General features: G+C 39.4%; 1 long non-coding RNA gene and 1 pseudogene across 1 annotated transcript in view; one reads left to right on the top strand and one right to left on the bottom strand.

The window, feature by feature from the left end:
* The window catches only part of LOC132365511 (uncharacterized), a 643069-nt gene that overhangs the window by 18650 nt on the left and 603744 nt on the right, over positions 1–20675 (top strand). Inside the window, exons 2-3 of the long non-coding RNA XR_009503118.1 lie at positions 19681–19736; positions 20278–20325. This is a non-coding gene — a long non-coding RNA (uncharacterized LOC132365511). The remainder of the gene's footprint in view (positions 1–19680; positions 19737–20277; positions 20326–20675) is intronic.
* Positions 5191–6513, bottom strand: LOC132365510 (tubulin alpha-1A chain-like; annotated as a pseudogene).

Below are 20675 nucleotides of genomic sequence, written 5' to 3'. Positions count from 1 at the left end.
CACTGTGCCACCAGGGAAGCCCCTTTCCTTCCTTTTTTAAAAGACAATATTTTTTCAAGCAGTTTTAGGTTTACAACAAACATTTGTGTGCAGGTTTTTGCATGGATATAAGTTTCCAACTTTTTTAGATAGATACCAAAGACTGTGATTGCGGGATCATATGATAAGAGTATGTTTAGGTTTATGAGAGACGGCCAAACTGCCCTCCAAAAGTGGCTGTACCGTTTTGCATTCCCACCAGCAGTGAATGAGAGTTCCTGTTGCTCCACATCCTTGCCAGCATTTGTTGTTGTTACTGCTCTGGATCTGGGCCATTGTAATAGGTGTGTGGTGCTATCTCATTTTTGTTTTAATTTGCATTTTTGTGAAGACATGATGTGGAGCAACTTTTCACATGCTTATTTGCCATCTATATATTTTCTTTGGTGAAGTATTTGTTAAGGTCTTTGACCTGTTTTTAAATTGGGTTGTTGTTTTCTTATTGTTGAATTTCAAGAATTCTTTGTATATTTTGGATAACAGTCATTTATCAAATATGTCTGTTGCAAATGTTTTCTCCCAGTCTGTGATTTGTCTTCTAATTCTTTTGATACTGTTTTCTTGCTGAACAGCAGAAGTTTTTAATGTTAATGCAGTTAATAATAATCAATTATTTATTTCATGTATTGTGTCTTTGGTGCTATATCTAAAAAGTCATTACCCTACTCAAGGTCATTTAGGTTTTCTACGTTATAGTCCAGGAGTTTTATAGTTTCGTGTTTTAAATTTAGGTCTGTTATCCATTTTGTGTTAATTTTTGTAAAGAGTGTACTGTCTGTGTCTAGATTCATTTTTTAATATGCTGATGTCCAGTTGTTCTAGCACCATTTGTTTTTCTTTTTTTCCGAAATTTAAAGTTTTCATAATTTTAAAGATACCAAAATAAACATTAACATGTGGATGACTAGGAGAAATGTTTGGAAAAGCTATAACCTAATATTAGAATGCAGAATACATAAGGTCTAAAATAAATCAATAATAAAGGTAACAAAATCATGTTGGATAATGAGAAAAAGTTTAAAGTTGGTCAGTCAAAGAAGAGAACAGTATGGACTTCCTGGTGGCCCAGTGGTTAAGAATCCGCCTGTTAATGCAGGGGACACGGGTTCGAGCCCTGGTCCGGGAAGATCCCACATGCCGCGGAGCAACTAAGCCCGTGAGCCACAACTACTGAGCCCGTGTGCCACAACTACTGAAGCCCACATGCCCAGAGCATGTGTTCCACAACAAGAGAAGTCACTGCAATGAGAGACCAGCACACTGCAATGAAGAGTAGCCCCCGCTCGCCTCAACTAGAGAAAGCCCGCCCAACAAAGACCCAACACAGCCAAAAATAAATAAATAAAATCAATAAATTTATTAAAAAAAACACAAAAAACAAGAGAACAATAGATGTCTATTAAATGCAAATATTATTGGTCTATTGAGGGGATAAACATTTAAATCATACCATGAGTTGAAATATCTACACAGATACTCTTCTGGACCCTGAATGTTCCTACTCTTCTCAGTGTGCTTCAGCTACCTGGTCTAACACCATTTGTTGAAGAGACTATTTTTGCTTCATTGTATTTCCTTTGCTCATTTGTCAAAAATCAGTTGACTGTATTTACGGGGGTCTATTTCTGGGCTCTCTATTCTGTTCCACTGATTTATTTGGGTATCCTTTCGCCAATACACACTGCATTTGTTTACTGTAGCATTATAGTAAGTCTTGAAGTTGAGTAGTGTCAGTCCCCCAACTCTGTTCTCCTTTAATATTGTGTTGCATATTCTGGGTCTTTTGTCTCTCTATGTAAGCTTTAGATTCAGTTTGTTGATATCCATGAAATAATTTGCTGGGATTTTGATTGGAATTGCATTGAATCTATAGATCAAGTTAAGAAGAACTGACATCTTAACAATATTGAATCTTCCTATTCATGAACATAGAATATCTCTTCATTTATTTAGTTCTTTGATTTTGTTTATCAGAGTTTTGTAGTTTTCCTCAAATAGTCTTGTACATATTTTGTTAGATTTGTGCTTAAGTATTTCATTTTTGGGGTGCTAATTTAAATGATACTATGTTTTTAATTTCAACTTCCACTTGTTCCTTCTTGGTTTGTAGGAAATTGATTGATTTTTGTATATTAACCTTGTATCCCACACCTTCCTTCATTTTCTATCAAATATTTATGAATGTCTACCATGTGCTAATCCCTCTAGCACAGTCCCTCCTCCCGAAGCTCAGAGTTTAGTGAGCAAGGTAGAAAAATAAATATAAAAATTAAAAACATATGTTATTAGTCTAGTATCATTTCAGGGGTTTTACAATTAGCTACTCACTTTTGGTCTTCTGGGAAGGAGACTCAACAGGAGATGAAATATGTGTTTCTTGTGTTGTATCTTCCTGTATGTGCTCTTCAAGAACTGTTGATCTTCCTACACCTTCGAAATATTCTGTGTATATAAGTTTTTGAAATTACATACTTGAATTCATTTATTTTATTTTTTATTATTATTATTTTTTTAAATAATCATTTTTCTCACTCTGAAGGCCTTTTAAAAAATTAATTAATTAATTAATTTTATTTTATTTTTGGCTGCATTGGGTCTTTGTCGCTGCACGCGGGCTTTCTCTAGTTGTGGCGAGTGAGGGCTACTCTTTGTTGTGGTGCATGGGCTTCTCATTGCGGTGGCTTCTCTTGTTGTGGAGCACAGGCTATAGGTGCGTGGGCTTCAGTAGTTGTAGCACGCAGGCTCAGTAGTTGTGGCTCGCGGGTTCTAGAGCGCAGGCTCAGTAGTTGTGGCACATGGGCTTAGTTGCTCCGCGGCATGTGGGATCTTCCTGGACCAAGGCTCGAACCTGTGTCCCCTGCATTGGCAGGTGGATTCTCAACCACTGCGCCACCAGGGAAGCCCTGTCCTAAGTTTTTAAAAGAACTTTCAAAACCAAACAAACTGAAAGAACTTCATGATGAGCTATTAATTTAAAGCTTTTTAATTAAAATAGAGAAAATATTTTAGAAGAGACTCATGAACGCTTTTTCTGAAAACTAAACTTTTGTCACATTCTTTCCTTAAAAATAAATTTACCTGTTGAAGATAAACAAAAAACAACCCCCCCACCCCCCAAAAAACATATGTTATTATAAGGGACATATGAAAGAGGTCCTTCTAACTGGGCCTTGGTGGTCCAGGGTAGACTTTTTAGAGAGGTATGAAGTGAGTCTTAAGGGATAAACCTTACATGAAGTGAAAAAGCAAGAATATTGTAGACAGAAGATGACAGAAGGGAGATAGATGAGAAGCAGGATGGGTTTTCAGGGATCTACATGTGACTGAGTAGCAACAGATAGGGCTGAAGAGATTAAGTGGGGTCATGCTACTGTGTCTCTTGTCGAGGACCTTGCTTTTTATTCTACAGATAATAATTTGTTTCACGTAATTTTAGCAGCAGAATTTTTTTCCAAATTAAATCTTGTGTGGCACGCCAATATAAAATTAAATTAAAAGGAAATTTAATTAGTATGCATTATTTTATAAATTAAAACAATGAAAATACTGACATTTGTTTGAATAAAAAATTGATATAGAGATTATGGATGACAGTTATGTCTTATGTTAGCCTCAGCATTGCAGTTCTTTTATGTCTGAGTTTTGTTTGTTGTACAGTGGCAAGATAATTTTGATTCACAGAGATAAGTAGTTGCAAATTGTGACAGTTTTAAAATGTTATCTCAGAATCTCAGGATACTATTTTAAAGATGGAAGAGAAGGTTTTGTTCTTAGGTCTACACAAAAATGAAATTCGGGTTCGAGTGACTATGAGGATGATGGCACCAACACCCAAAACTGAATATATACCAGAGGGTAATTTCCAGGAAAAATTCAGTTTTTGATATTTTGTGTTTAAGCTATGTTATTTCAGAAGATAGGAAGCTTCCAATAGCCGTGGACATAACTGGTTCATTAGAAATCAAACATGAAATATATGCATTTTAAAGTTGTGAAACCTCTTTTTCCTCTGACATCTTACAGCCTGCTTTTGATAAAATTTTAATGGTTCATTTAAGAAACTCTTCACTTCTGGAAATTCAGGCAGCTGCTCAGCCTGTGGTTCAGAATTCTGCTGCTTCATCATTTCAGATTTCTTGACTTGCCCACAGATGCATCTAGACCAATGTCATTTTATATTTAGCAAAGTTAGAATAGTTCACAGAGACTCTTGTGTCCTTTCTGAATGCTACAAATATCTAAGCTAGGTCATGCCACTACTCTTCTCCTTCAGTCAAGTCAATTAAAATGTATGTATTTAATGAATGGCTTGTTACAGAGAAAAATGTTCTTGATGTTTCTTGGCAGTATGGCAACGTCACCATTCATTTATTCATTTACTTAGTTTAATCCAATAGAAATAGATTAGATGCTAGGTTCTTCCTTGATTTGGAAGATAAGTGATTGTATTAATTTACTATGACTGCCATAACAAAGTACCACAGACTAAGTGGCTTAAATAGCAGACATTTATTTCTCATAGTTCTGGAGGTTGGAAGTCCAAGATCAAGGTGTCTTGGATCAAGGTGACTGGTTTCCTCTCAGGCCCTCTCCTTGGCTTGCAGATGGCTGCCCTTTTGCTGCCTCTAATTATGGTCTTTCTCTGTGTGAACCTCCTTGGTGTCTGTGTGTGTCCAAATTTCCTCTTCTCATAAAGACATTAGTCAGATTGGATTAGGGCCCTCCTTAATGGCCTCATTTTAACTTAAGCATTCCTTTAAGTACCGTATTTCCAAATATAGTCACATTCTGAGACACTGGGGGTTAGGACTTCAATATACAAATTTTGGGGGGCACAATTCAGCCCAAGTTATGATTAAATATTTTTCCTTGGGTATTATAAAAAAGACAATAGATTTAAGTTTTCTCCATAGCTTCACAGCTTCTTCATTTTTGTTTGTATTTTTTTTTTTCATTTAAGATAGGAAATACTTTATTGAAACCCATCAGAGAAACGGATAGCTTGAGTCTGTAACAAAGTGTCGGTTTTTAAAGCATCGGTCAGTAATTGTATATGAGTACATACAAATTAATTGATCAGACCACAACTTTTCAATGTTTAAAACAGAATAAACTTCCCTGTAAAAGCAGCACCTTTGTGACATTTTCACTTTAGTATTTTTCTCCTTCTTCTCCCTCTCCTTCAACAGAATTCACATCAACCTCCACATAATCCTTCTCAAGGGCAGCCATGTCCTCACAGGCCTCGGAAAGCTCTCCTTCCTCTATGTCCTCACCCACATACCAGTGAAAGGCACACTTGGCATACGTCAGGTCAAACTTGTGGTCCAGGCGAGCCCAGGCCTCAACGATGGCTGTGTGTTGCTCAGCATGCACGCAGCCCACCGTACTTTGGCCAGGTCTCCACCGGGTATCACAGTAGGAGGCTGGTAATTAATGTCAACTTTGAAGCCAGTGGGGTACCAGTCCACAAACTGGATGGTGCGCTTGGTCTTGATGGTGGCAGTGGTAGCATTGAAATCTTTGGGAACCATGTTGCCACGGTACAACAGGCAGCAAGCCATGTATTTACCATGGTGAAGGTTGCATTTCACAACCTGGTTGGCTGGCTCAAAGCAAGCGTTAGAGATGTCTGCTACCCGCAGAGGTGATAGGGGCGTATGTAGCCAGAGGGAAGTGGATGTGGGGATAGGGCACCAGATTGGCCTGAAATTCTGTCAGATCAACATTCAAGGCTCCATCAAACCTCAGGGAAGCAGTGATGGAAGACACAACTTGACCTATCAACCTATTCAGGTTAGTGTATGTTGGGTGCTCAATATCAAGGTTTCTAGGACAGATGTCATAGATGTCCTCATTGTCTACCATGAAGGCACAATTAGAGTATGCCAGGGTGGTGTGGGTGGTGAGGTTGGAGTTGTAGGGCTCAACTACAGCTACGGAAACCTGGGGGGCTGAATAAATGAAGAACTCCAACTTGGACTTCTTGCCATAATCAACAGAGGGATCTTCCATCAGCAGGGAGGTGAACCTAGAACCAGTTCCCCCACCAAAGCTGTGGAAAATCAAGAAGCCCTGAAGACCTGTGCATTGGTCAGCCAGTTTCCAAATTCGGTCCAAGACGCAGTCAGTGACCTCCTTGCCAATGGTGTAGTGATGTCGGGCATAGTAATTGGCAGCACCTTTCTTGTCTCTGATGAGCTGCTCGGGGTGGAGGAGCTGGGGGTAGGTGCCAGTGAGAACTTCATCAATGACCGTGGGTTCCAGGTCCACAAACACGGCCCTGAGCACATGCTTGCCAGCAGTTGTCTCACTGAAGAAGGTGTTGAAGGAGTCATCTCCTCCCCCAATGGTCTTGTCACTTGGCATCAGGCCATTGGGCTGGATGCCATGTTCCAGGCAGTAGAGCTCCCAGCCGGCATTGCCGATCTGGATACCACCCTGACCAGCATCAATGGAAATGCACTGGCGCATAGTTGCTGTTTTGTGGCTGCCGAGAAGATGGCAGAGAGGAGGAGGCGAGGTTGTTGCTTCTTCCAGAGCAACTCTTAGGTGGTCGATGTAAGAGAACCTGCCTTATTTGTATTCTTGATGGGACTCAGAACCACTCTTCCCCTTTTGCATGGGAAAAAGGGAGGTAAATCTTCTCTTCTGGAAAGTGTCATAGGTAATGCGATATTTCTCAATCTTTTTACTGTCCCAACACATAGACACATAGGAGGGATGTCACATAGCCACAACAAATGAGTGGCTTACCAAGAGCTTGAGTTGTGGAATCCCTATTTAAAAGCTGTGTGACTTTGTCCAAAGTCTTAAACTTCATAAGGATACTGTCTAAGCTACTTTAACAGAGATCTCTATAATACCATGACTTAAGAAGAGAGAAGTTTATTTTTCTCTCCTGTATCAGCTCACAGTGAAGTAACACAGAGTGGGATGGGCAGATCAGTCTGTCCTTAAAAGACAGTTTCTGTCTCTGAGTCCATAATGGCTGTTCCACCTCTTCCCATCGTATCTGCATCTCAGCCATCAGGAACAGGGAAAGGAGAAAGAAAAACACACCTGTATTTCTTTTAATGTCAAGGCTTGGCATGTAAGTTGTCTTATAGCCCATTGCTAACAAGTCATATAGATGTATTTAGTTGCAAAGATGGTGGAGAAACGAAACCTATAACTAAGTGGCCATGGGTGCAGCTAAAACATGGGGTTTTATTACTAAAGGAATAGAAGAATAATGAATATTGTTTTGTGTCTTGGGTTCCTGCAAAAGCAGAGCCTAAGCAAGGACTTGGATGTAGCTAGTTCAAGTGCATTTACCTAAGACGATGATATTGATCCCAGGAAACAGAGTGAGGGAGTGGGCAGAGTAGGGCAAGGAAAAAAAGCCAATAAAGGGTATGCTACCCAGATGGAAATCACTGTGGAAAACTGAGGCCCATTTACTCTGGGGATCATCTCTAGAACCACACAGAATGTGCCTCAGAATTGTTTCAGTGAAGGTTGAGGAGGCTGGGGTATTTATCCACTGACTTCCATCCCTCATCATTTATTAACTCCCCTGTACTTCCAGTCTGTAGCCCTGCTCAGACTGTGTAAGTTTCCATGGTGTTGAAGGATACACCAAAGGACTCCGCAGCACCCCCTGGAGCTGGAGCATTGCAATATTCATGCAACTGTTCACACTACTGGCACCAATGTCAAATGGGCCAAAGCGATTTGGCCCAGGGCATCTTAGGTGTCTGCTCCTGGGTAGAACTAAACCTCTTGGCCTTTGTCCTAAATATGTCAGTGATAGGTGACTGTAAAAGGGGAGAGAAACAAGGCTCCCTCAGGTTACTCAAGGAGGAAAAAACCTGGTTTGGTCTCTTAGAGATAAGGAAATGACAGCAAAAAAACCTAGATGGCTGGGGAGGAGATTTTGTGCTGGGAAATTGTGGGAGCTAAGATGCTGCTATGAGTTATTTGGTGCCAGTCCTGGAAGACCTTGAGTACCATCCTGGGACGTTTAAACTAGATATAGTATAGAAGTGTATAGGTTCTGGATTTCTAAAAATAAATGCTTCTGTAACGTATAGGGTGGTTGGGAGAGCCTAGAGGTAGAAGACCAGTTTTGAGATGATTATAGTGATCTAAGCATGAGATGATGAAAGCTGAGATTAAGGTGAGGCTAGTATGGAGAACCAGGAAGAAAGGTGTAAAAAAGGTAGAGAAGGATATGAGGGGAAAAGAAAGCAGGGGTCAAAGAAGGTAAAAGTAAGAAAGTGGAATGACAAAGGAGAAAAAAGGAATGGAGACTGGTGTGAGAGACAACGACTACATTGTTTCCATGAAGCTTGCTTTAAAATGTGAAGAATTAAAATGTAAAAAATTCAAGTAATAAGAAATTTTCTAACCAGAAAATATCGCTGGATAATCATAGGAAAAAGGAAGAGTATGGTGACAATTCAGATCATCGTGAAGTTGATGACAGATGTCAGGAAGGTACCAAAGTCAGATTTTGACATTTTGTACCAGATAGGCTTTAGAGTTGGGTATTAACCCTTCAATTTGTTCTCAAGTCTCCTTACTTGGTCCAAATCATTCTAGTTCAGAATAAGTATAGGACTTAAATATGGAAGATTATAAGTAGCATTTTAATCTAAATTATCCAAATCTAATTCCTTCCTGAAAATACACTCTACTCAATATATTTATGCTAGTATATGGTTTTAAAAGCACCCAAAGGGGGAAAGGTTATCATTATTAAATGACAAAAAACCCTCTTGTTTCTTACTAAGGAAAATAAAAGTCTTATTACATTTTGAAATACTGAAACAACACATTTTAGGCTAAACTACATATGACCAATTGCTCCTTTTAACCATTTTAGGAAAATACCTTTAAAAAAAATACTTTCAAAGTTACAGATGACTTGCAAGAAAATTACAAAAGATTCTTAAATATCTTTTATCCAGATTCACAGATTAACTGTTTGCCACATTTACTTATCACTGCCTCTATTTATAATATATATTATTATTAATTTTCCCCTGAACCATATAAGAGTTAGTTACAGATATCATGTCCTTTTATTTCTAAATACTTCAATGTGTATTTCTTTTTTTCTTTTTTTTAAATTAATTTATTTAATTAAGTTAACTTTTTTTTTTAAAACTTTTTCTTGGGTTTATTTATTTATTTATTTATGGCTGTGTTGGGTCTTCGTTTCTGTGTGAGGGCTTTCTTCAGTTGCAGCAAGTGGGGGCCACTCTTCATCGCGGTGCGCGGGCCTCTCACCATCGCGGCCTCTCTTGTTGCGGAGCACAGGCTCCAGACACGCAGGCTCAGTAAATTGTGGCTCATGGGCCTAGTTGTTCCGCGGCATGTGGGATCCATCCTCCCAGACCAGGGCTCGAACCCGTGTGCCCTGCATTGGCAGGCAGATTCTCAACCACTGCGCCACCAGGGAAGCCCCAATGTGTATTTCTTAATAAGGACATTCCTTCACGTAACCACAGTCCAATGATCATATTCAGGAAGTTTAGTACTATGACTTAATATACTTTCAATATTCAAATTCTGCCAGTTGTTCAATAATGTTCTTTAGAGCATCTTCCCTTGCCTCTAATATCCAATTTAGGATCAACCATTGCATTTAGTTGTCATATTTCTTTTAGTCTCTGTGTTACTTATCTATTGCTGCATAAGAATTACTCCAAAATTTAAGCTAAAAATAATAAATATTAATTGTATATTAATCTTATATCCTGCAACTTTACTGAATTCACTTATTCTAATAGTTTTTTGGTGGGGAGTTTAGGGTTTTCTATATATAGTATCATGTCATCTGCAAATAGGGACAGTTTTACTTCTTCCCTTCCTATTTGGATGCTTTTATTTCTTTTTCTTGTCTGATTGCTACGGCTAGAACTTTCAATACTATGTTAAATGGAAGTGTCAAGAGTGGGTATCCTTGTCTTGCTCTTGGTTTTAGAGGAAAAGCTTTCAGCTTTTCACCATTGAGTATGATGTTAGCTGTAGGTTTGTCATATATGGCCTTTATTATGTTGAGATATGTTCCCTCTATACCAACTCTGATGAGAGTTTATGTCATAAATGGATGTTGAATTTTGTCAAATGCTTTTTCTGCATCTATTGAGATGATCATGTGATTTTTATCCATCCTTTTGTTAATATGGTGTATCCTGTTGATTGATTTGCAGATATTGCATCCCTAGAATAGATCCCACTTGATCAAGGAGTATGATTCTTTTCATATATTGTTGAATTCGGTCTGCTAATATTTTGTTGATTATTTTTGCATCTATATTCATCAGAGATATTGGCCTGTGATTTTCTTTTTAGTAGTGTATTTGTTTGTCTGGTTTTGGTATCAGGGTAATATGACCTCAAAGAATGAATTTGGGAGTGTTCCCTCCTCTTCAATTTTTTGGAATAGTTTGAGAAGGATAGGCATTAGCTCTTCTTTATATGTTTGGTAGAATGCCCCTGTGAAGCTGTCCAGTCCTGGACTTTGGTTTGCTGGGAGTTTTTTGATTACTAATTCAGTTTTATTTTTGGCCATGCTGCACAGCATGTGGGATCTTAGTTCCCCAACCAGAGATCGAACCCACGCCCCCTGCATTGGAAGCACGGAGTCTTAACCACTGGACTGCCAGGGAAGTCCCTATTAATTCAGTTTTATTACTTAGAATCAGTCTGTTCAGATTATCTATTTCTTCATGATTCAGTCTTGGAAGATTGTGTGTGTCTAGAAATGTATCCATTTCTTCTAGGTTGTCCTATTTGTTGGCATATAACTATTCATTGTATTCTCTTATGATTTTTTTATATCTCTGTAATATCAGTTGTAATTTCTCCTCTTTCATTACTTATTTTGTTTATTTGGGTCTTCACCCATTTTCTCTTGGTGAGCCTGGCTAAAGACTTATCAGTTTTGTTTATCTGTTCCAAAAAACCCAGATCTTGGTTTCATTGATCTTTTCTATTATTATTTTTTTGGTCTTTATTCTCTGATCTTTATTATTTTTCCTTCCCTCTGCTGACTTTGGGATTTGTTTGTTCTTCTTTTCTAATTCCTTTAGATGGTAGGTTAGGTTGTTTATTTGAGACTTTTTAAATTTCTTGTGGTGGGCCTGTATCCATATCAGCTTCTCTCTTAGAACTGCTTTGGCTGAATCCCATAGATTTTTTTTTTTAGATGTGGACCTTTTTTTTTTTTTTAAGTCTTCATTGAATTTGTTACAATATTGCTTCTGTTTTATGTTTTGGTTTTTTGGCTGCGAGGCATGTGGGATCTTAGCTCTCCAGCCAGGCATCAAACCCACACCCCCTGCATTGGAAGGCGAAGTCTTAACCACTGGACCACCAGGGAAGTCCCAAGAATCCCATAGATTTTAGAGAGTTGTGTTTTAATTTTCATTTGTCTTGAGGTATTTTCTGATTTCCTCTTTGATTTCTTCATTGACCCATTGGCCTTTAAGTAGCATGTTGTTTAGTCTCCATGTCTCCCCATTTTTCATCCTGTAATTGATTTTTATTTTATTTTATTTTATTTATTTATTTTTTAAAAAAATAAATTTATTTATTTATTTATTTTTGGCTGCGTTGGGTCTTTGTTGCTGTGTGCGGACTGCCTCTCGTTGCAGCGATCAGGGACCACTCTTTGTTGTGGTGCACGGGCTTCTCATTGCAGTGGCTTCTCTTATTGAGGTGGCTTCTCTTGTTGCGGAGCACGGGCTCTAGGCTCGCGGGCTTCATTAGCTGTGGCTCAAAGGCTCTAGAGCACAGGCTCAGTAGTGTGGTGCACGGGCTTAGTTGCTCTGTGGCATGTGGGATCTTCCCAGACCAGGGCTCGAACCCGTGTCTCCTGCATTGGCAGGCAGATTCTTAACCACTGCGCCACCAGGGAAGCCCCTGTAATTGATTTTTAGATTCATACCTTGTGGTTGGAAAAATTGCTTGGTATAATTTCTAAACTCTTAAGTTTGTTGACTTGTTTTGTGGCTTAGAATGTGATCTATCCTGGAGAACATTCCATGTGCACTTAAAAAAAGAATGTGTATTCTGCTGATTTGGATGGAATGTCCTGTAGATATTCATTAAGTCCAACTGGTCTGTTATGTCTTTAAGACCATTATTGCCTTATTGATTTTCTGTCTGGATGACCTGTCCGTTGATGTAAGTGGGGTGTTAAAGCCCCTTACTAATATTGTGTTATTGTCAATTTCTCCCTCCATGTCTGTTAGTATTTGCTTTATATATTTAAGTGCTCCTGTTAGGTTGCATATATATTAGTGAGTGTAATATCCTCTTCTTGTATTAATCTCTTTATCATTCTCTAATGCCCTTCTTTATCTTTTGTGGTAAACTTTGTTTTAAAGTCTATTTTTCCTAATATAAGTATTGCTACATCAGCTTTCTCAATGTTTCCATTTGCATGAAATATCTTTTTCTATCTCCTTACTTCATTCTGTGTTTCTTTAGTTCTGAAGTGAATCCCTTGTAAACATCGTATCAATGGGTCTTGTTTTTTATCCAATCAGCTACCCTATGTCTTTTGATTGGAGCATTTCATTCATTGACATTTAGAGTGATTATTGATAGATATGTACTTCTTGCCATTTTGTTACTTGTTTTCTGGTTGTTTTTGTAGTTCTTCTCTGTTCTTTTCTCCTTCTTTTAGTTTCTTCCCTTGTGGTTTGATTATTTTCTTTAGTGATATGCTTGTGTTCCTTACTCTTTAGTTTTTGTGTGTCTGTTGTAGGTTTTTGATTTGCGGTTACCATGGGGTTCATATATGTTGACCTATAACTATATCTACTTGTTTTAAACTGGTAGTCATTTAAGTTCAATCACATTCTAAAAGATCTACATTTTTTCTCTCCTCTCTCACATTTCATGTTTTTGATCTTATATTTTACATCTTCATGTCTATGCCTTAACTGTTTATTATTGTTATAGTTGATTTTACGATTTTTATCTTTTAATCTTTGTAGTAGATTATTTAAATGGTTGATCCACAGTCTTTACTATATATTTGTCCTTTCCTATAAATTCTTACTTCTTGTTATAGCCTTTTCTTTTCCACTTAGAAAAGACCCTTTAACATTTATTTTTAGGTTTGGTTTAGTATTGATGAACTCTTTCAATTTTTGCTTGTCTGAGAAGTGCTTTAACTCTCTTTCAATTCTAAATGATAATCTTATTGGGTAAATTATTCCAGGTTGTAGGTTTTTCCCTTCCAGCACTTTAAATATATCATGACACTCTCTCCTTGCTTGTGAATTTTCTGCAGAAAAATCAGCTGTTAGCCTTATGGGGGTTCCCTTGTATATGACTTTTTGTTTTTTCCTTGCTGCCTTTAGAATTCTCTCTTTAACTTTTGCCATTTTAATTATGATATGTCTTGTGTAGGTCTCTTTGGGTTAATCTTGTTGGGACTTTCTCTGCTTTCTATACCTGGATATCTATTTCCCCTTTTGGGGGAGTTTTCAGCCATAATTTTATTGAATATATTTTGATCCCTTTCTCTCTCTCTTCTCATTTTGGGACCCCTATAACATGAACTTTAGTATACTTGATATTGTCCTAGAGGTTCCTTAAACTTTTCTCATTTTTTAAAAAAACTTTTCTCATTTTTAAAATTTGTTTTTCTTTTTGCTGTTCTGATTGGGTGATTTTCATTATTCTATCTTCCAGAGTGCTTATGTGTTCTTCTGTATCACCTAGTCTGGTGTTAATTCCTTCTATTGTGTAATTCATTTCAGTTATTGTATTCTTCAGCTCTAACTGGTTCTTTTTTATATTTTCTAGTTCCTTGTTAAAATTCTCACTGTGTTCATCTATTCTTTTACCAAGTTCAGTTTGCTGTCTTATTACTAATGCTTTGGACTCTTTATCTGGTAAATTATTTATCTCTGTTTCATTAGTTGTTTTTTCAGGTTTTTGTTGTTGTTGTTGTCGTCCCTTCATTTGAAACAAATTCCTCTGTTTCCTCATTTTTCTTAACTTTCTGTCTCAAGGAAATTAGGCAAAACAGTTACCTATCCCAGTGTTGAAGGGGTATCCTTGTGTGGGAGCATCTCTATACAGTCTATGTGTGCTCAGTGGCTTTGGTAGGAGAACTAGATCTGAAATGAGCATGTCATGTCTTCCCCCAGAGTGTGCTAGTAGCTAGCACCTTGATGGGAAGTGGGACTGGAGATGGAGGGGCTAGGGCCAGAACCAGGTGTGAGCCGGGACTTCTCCTGTGCTCAGTGGCTGACACCATCATATCAGGGGTGGGGTCAGGTCCCAAGGTGCTGGAGCAGAAGCCCTGAGGGTCAAGTATGAGCTAGTCCCATTCCCTCTAAGTGTGAGCTCTCCCTCTTGTAAGCATTGGTACATTTGCCTCAGAGGAGAGCAGCACTAGAGCAACAGGGGCCAGAGTGGGCACTCAGCATGGGCCAGGGTGCATGCTGGGGTGGTCCTGGCACACGAGTCAGAGCTCCAGACTGCTCCTGATCTGCTGCTTCTGCAAGCACCAGCAATGGCCATCCCTGCCTTGTTCAGATGCTGTGCTGGGTCTGAGCAGGTTCTGCCCCCATCAGCTGCACAATCTCCTTGGCAATGGCAGCCTTCAGTCTACTGGGGAGCGGTGCCAGAGTAAGAGGGCCTGGGAGTGGGTGCTTGGCGTGGGCTGGGGCATGTGCTGGGGTGGTTGTGGGAAAATGGCCAGAGTCCTGGGCAGTTTCAATCTGCTTCCTCTGCTTTGCTTCCGGTGGGTAAGCAAGTGTGTGTGCACTCTTCATGAGTGGAATCTAGGTTTCTTACAGCCCTCCTGTTATTACCACTGGTTTTCAAACCAGCCAAGAGAACTTGTCTTCCTGGTGTTGGACCCCAGGGCTGGGGTGCCCAATATGTGGTTTGAACTGCTCGCTCCCCAGGGAAGGTCTTTAAACCCATGTAATCCCCTTCCTCATCTGTGTCCTCTCCTAAGGGTGCAGTTCCCGACCTGATCTCTTTTCTTCCTTCCTACCTGACTCCGTGTGGATCTTTCTTTACAGCCTTGGTTGTACAGGAGTCTTTCGGTCAGTCTCCAGTTTGGTTTCAGTGAGAATTACTCCACATGTAGATATATTTTTGATGTGTTCATGGGGGGATGTGAGCTCCATGTCCTCCTGCTCTGCCATCTTGGTCTCCTCCAATAACCAACAAACATTTATTGTCTCACAGTATTTGCTGGACAGGAATCCAGGTGCAGATTACCTATGTATCTCTGCCTTATGATCCTTCATAAGGCTGCAGTCAAGATGTCTGGTAGGGCTGTAGTCTTATCTGAAGGTTTGACTGGGGAAGGATCCACTCCCAATGTCACTCATGTGATTTTTGGCAATGTTTAGTTGCTCATGGGTTGTTGAACTGAGGTCCTCCATTTTTCACTGGCTGTTGGCTGGAGCTCTCTCTGTTCCTTGCCACATGGACCTTCCATAGAATAGCTCATGTTATGAGTGATTGGCTCATGGCAGCTGGCTTCCATCAGAGCAACTGAGAGAATAAGAGACTGAGCAAGACAGAAGTAGTCTTTTCGTAAACTAATATTAAAAGTTGCATCCACTGCTGTATTCTATTCATTAGAATGAGCCAGTAGGTCCAGCCCACACTACAGGGGAGGGGACTACAAGAGAGTATAAATATCAAGAGGCAGGGATCATTTGGGGGTCATTTTGGAAGCTAATATTCTTTTATTTTATTTTATTTATTTATTTTTTTATTGAAGTATAGTTGACTTACAATGTTGTGCCAATCTCTGCTGTACAGCAAAGTGAGTCAGTTATACACATATAGACATTCTTTTTTTAATATTCTTTTCTATTATGGTTTATCACAGGATATTGAATATAGTTCCCTGTGCTATATAGTAGGACCTTGTTGCTTATCCATCTTATATATAATAGTTTACATCTGCTAATCCCAAACTCCAGTCCTTCCCTCCCCCACTCCCCTCCCCCACTCCCCTCCCCCTTGGCCACGACAAGTCTGTTCTCTAGGTCTGTGAGTCTGTTCTGTTTTGTAGATAGGTTCATTTGTGCTGTTTTAGATTCACATGTAAGTGATATCAGATTGTATTTGTCTTTCTCTTTCTGACTTCACTTAATATGATAATCTCTAGTTGCATTCATGTTGCTGCAAATGGCATTACTTCATTCTTTTTTATGGCTGAGTAGTATTCCATTGTATATATGTACCACATCTTCTTTATCCATTCATCTGTCGATGGACATTTAGGTTGATTCCATGTTCTGGCTATTGTGAATAGTGCTGCTATGAACATAGGGGTACATGTATCTTTTTTAATTATAGTTTTGTCCAGGTATATGCCCAGGAGTGGGATTGCTGGGTCACATGGTAGTTCTATTTTTAGTTTTCTGAGGAACCCCCACACTGTTCTCCATAGTGGCTGCACCATTCTTACCAACAGTGTAGGAGGGTTCCCTTTTCTCCACACCATCTCCAGCATTTGTTATTTGTAGACTTTTTAATGATGGCCATTCTGACTGGTGTGAGGTGGTACTTCATTGTAGATTTGATTTGCATTTAGAGGCTAATATTCTTTTTAAAATTTAATTTAATTTAATTTTATATTTGGCTGCTTTGGGTCTTAGCTGTGGCACTTGGGATCTTCGTTGAGGCATGCGGAATCTTTCGTTGAGGCACATGGGCTTCTCTCTAGTTGTGGCACACAGGCTCCAGAGAATGTGGGCTCTGTAGTTTGCGGCACGTGGGCTGTCTAGTTGAGGTGCACGAGCTCAGTAGTTGTGGCGTGCGGACCTAGTGGCCCCGTGGCATGTGGAATCCCAGTTCCCTGACGAGGGATTGAACCCATGTCCCCTGCATTGTAAGGTGGATTCTTTACCACTGACCACCAGGGAAGTCCTAATATTCTTTTTTTTTTTTTTTTTTTGAATTTTTTTTTTTTTTTGAATTTTTATTTATTTATGGCTGTGTTGGGTCTTCGTTTCTGTGCGAGGGCTTTCTCTAGTTGCGGCAAGCGGGGGCCACTCTTCATCGCGGTGCGCGGGCCTCTCACTATCGCGTCCTCTCTTGTTGCAGAGCACAGGCTCCAGACGCGCAGGCTCAGTAATTGTGGCTCACGGGCCCAGTTGCTCCGCGGCATGTGGGAGCTTCCCAGACCGGGGCTCGAACCCGTGTCCCCTGCATTGGCAGGCAGACTCTCAACCACTGCGCCACCAGGGAAGCCCCCAGTCCTAATATTCTTGATAGCTGTTTCTTCTCTCCAAACTTGGAAGTTTTCTCCATCATGCTCGTATTTTCTCCACCTGTCAGAGTAATTTTTCAAGCTCTCTCTACCATATATACGTGCCAGTACTGATACTGTACAATCCTGCCAGGTAGTGGGCACATGAATCCTTTTTCTAGAAGACTGGGAAGTTTTCTGAATCTGTCCATGTCTCGGGGGTTTTCAGCATTTGCTGGTGTACTCCTCTGTGCCTTCATCTCCTCGGTCTCTCCCAGCTGTGTTTGCTTATGGAAATCATTCAGTTGACACCTATCATATGAGTGAGAGGCTATGGTCTTTCTATTAATCCTCGACTTTACTCTTGTTATTCTTCTTGGAAGAGGACAGTTCTGGCTTTTCATGAACAGTTGTGAGATTGTGAAGAATAAAGCAATTATTTTTTTAACCAGTAGACATTGCACTAGTTCAGAGTTTCCTAAACTGTTTTAGTTCACAGTACCATTAGTGTCTCAATAATTTTTTCCCACAACACCCCTTGGCCAAAAGAAATACCTAACAGTTCCATTTAGTAAGTTATTAGGTTTAAACACCTTAATAAGTATTTATGTTTTAACAACCAAGCAGCCATTTATAAAGCAAATATATATACATAAAGAAAAAGTAATGTTAAATTTCATTCTTGAATAGACACAATTACTAACAGGATGTTTGTACCTCTTGGGCACAGTCCAACTTCACTAACCTTGGAATGTCTGGACACTGCCACTCTCATTTCCTGTTACCCATTGATTTTCAAGTGGTACTTGCTTTTTATTGCAGCAACCATGGAAAGCCCAGCTTTGCAAATAAAGAAATGTCTTTGAAAGGAATGTAGCATGATCTAATGAAAATGTGAATCACCTCAAGATAGTAGTAGTGTCTGACAGGTGCTACTGTGTCGTCCTTGAAAGTTTAAAATACCCTGTTAGCCACACCTGCATCTGTCTATGGCCATACCACCCTGGATGAGCCCAATCTCGTCTAAAATACCCGGTTGGGTCTCCTGAGTTGGGTCTCCTGGGTTATCTCAGGGCATAGTTTGGGAACTGCAGTGCTAGGTGAAGGAAGATAAAAAAGACATATTCCATGTAAGGAGCCCAATTATAGTACTGCATATAGACATGTGGTCAACTAGGTATTCTGTAAGGCAGAGGACCACAATCAAGATGCAGTGGACATTTTTAAAAAATCTGTTTGGTATCTGAATCCCTGATACGTGGCCATGTTTTTGCTGGACTTGTTCTGTGATACGATTTTCGCCGTGGTTTTGGTGGTGTAGCTTCCCTTTTTATTTGCCCATTCTGAACATAGTTCTCTAGTCTTCCTGAGGACATGGAAAACCCGATATCCTTCCAATAAATTTCTGTCTCTGTTTAAGACAGCCCAACTACTCTTAAAGGTGGGACAAATAAAAAGGAACATGACCAAAGATTTCTAGTAGTAGAAGAGAGGCAAGATTATAGAGAACATATTGCACTGATGTCACCAGACAGAACAAGGAGAGGAATTACTGAGATGTGCCTTCTGGAGGGTCTGGATGGTAAATAATAATAACCAGCCCTAAAAGGCAGAAAAAGCTATCTGTGAGGATGGCTTAGGTAATGTGGACAGATTTGAGAGAGGGGAAGACTTGGAAATTTGCACAGAATGCATCAGACCCTGTTAGGTGAGTTTCAAAATGACACATTTATGGTGAGTAAGGAAGTTTGTAAAGTTCATGTCATTAGAGATATGCTCAGAAAATCTTCAGACTCCCAGGAAAGGTGGGATGATGCACACTAAAGGGGAGCTAGCCAAGGCAATATTAAATAGAAATCAGGTCTGTGATAAATGTTAGGCAGATGAGAGGATGAATTTTAGGTACAATTATCCAACTAAGGGAAATAAGGATGGACACGATTTGCTTAGATGATGGATGCTTTTGGTAAACCCAGAAGTTGTTAAATCTATATTTCTCACTAGCAGACACTCCATAAGGCCAAATCTAGAGGAGTGTATTAGGAAACTAAATATATGGCTCAGAAAGCAGAGGGAAAGGAAAGCAGAGTCTACCTGCATCAACTTATGAAGCAAGTGAAATGAGTGAAACTTAGGAGGGCCTGCCTGAGAGAGGAAGTGAACAACATCAGGAAATGGAATCCTAGAAGCATAGCCATGACTCAAGAAAAAGTTGTAGCAGGAAGAATTGTTCTGCTGTTTTGCAGTAACACAAGTTCCTCAAGATGAAAAAGCAGGTTTGGAGGTACACTGAGCAGAAGACATTAGTCTTTCCTTGCTTCAATAAAATAGAATAGAAGATGCATTTTTAGCCTATGAACCCTCAGTGAAATAAACTGAATCCATAATTTTGAAATTGACAGGTTGTTTGGCTTCCATGAGATGAAGCAGATTCTGATGTGGCTCATCTTATCCCTTGGTAAGTGAAATCATGATGTCATGTACACATGCCATTGTTAGGTACACACAGGCTTGTGGGATTTCCATGCTCATAGGAAAGCTATGTGGTGGGAGTATTTGGCACAAGAGCCTCTCAAATATTAGGCAACACTATAATTTATATTACTTATTCAAAAATAATTACTGATTAGAGCAATACTCTTAAAGGCACATGAACATCGTTAATGTGAAATTTCATATGATTTCTCAAAACTCCGTTTAAAAACAATTGCCTAAGCTGTTTTAATTATGCTTTAGTGTTCTAACCTATCCACCCATCTTGTTGACCCATATGCTTTATGTAAACTGTTCCATCTGTGTTCTTTTAAATCAAGTTCTTGTATACCAACTCTTTCTCTCTACCATGGAAAGAAGGTAGTTTCATTCAGAAGAGGAAACTCTTACCTTGTTGCAGTACTAGGGGAATATAATGCTTTTATACTACTGAAATTGCGAGTTATGAGATAATCAGTTGTGAATTTGGATCAAGATTCAATGACTGGACTCATTTTTTCTTCCAGAATGATCAAAGACAGAGAAGGAAACCAGGAGGTTGAAAAAGAGCCCCGGTAAGTTAAAGGAAGTTATCTGGTAACAGATAAATACTGATGCCATGAGTCAACCAACACACGTGAGTCTTCCTCTGGGTACTTGGAGTAAAACATTTCAGAGAATCATCCTTATCCCTTGAGCAAATGGACGTGGGCAGAGCTCTTCACATCTGATAGCAACCTGCATTCCCAATATTATATCCTACCATTTCCTCCTACGTAGCCTAAGCAGCCACGCTATGGAGTTCCTCATGATTTTCTTTCCATGCCAGGATCTTCTGGGACTCTTCTTTGCTCCTGCAATGTTTCTTTAACAATATCCTTAGTCTCCTTCCTCTTTAGTGTGGAGTTATTTGTTCTGTCATTGC

The sequence above is a fragment of the Balaenoptera ricei genome, chromosome 4 (assembly GCF_028023285.1).
Source record: "Balaenoptera ricei isolate mBalRic1 chromosome 4, mBalRic1.hap2, whole genome shotgun sequence".
NCBI lineage: Eukaryota > Metazoa > Chordata > Mammalia > Artiodactyla > Balaenopteridae > Balaenoptera > Balaenoptera ricei.
The sequence above is the reverse complement of the archived record's forward strand: the minus strand, read 5'-3'. Positions and strand labels throughout refer to the sequence as shown.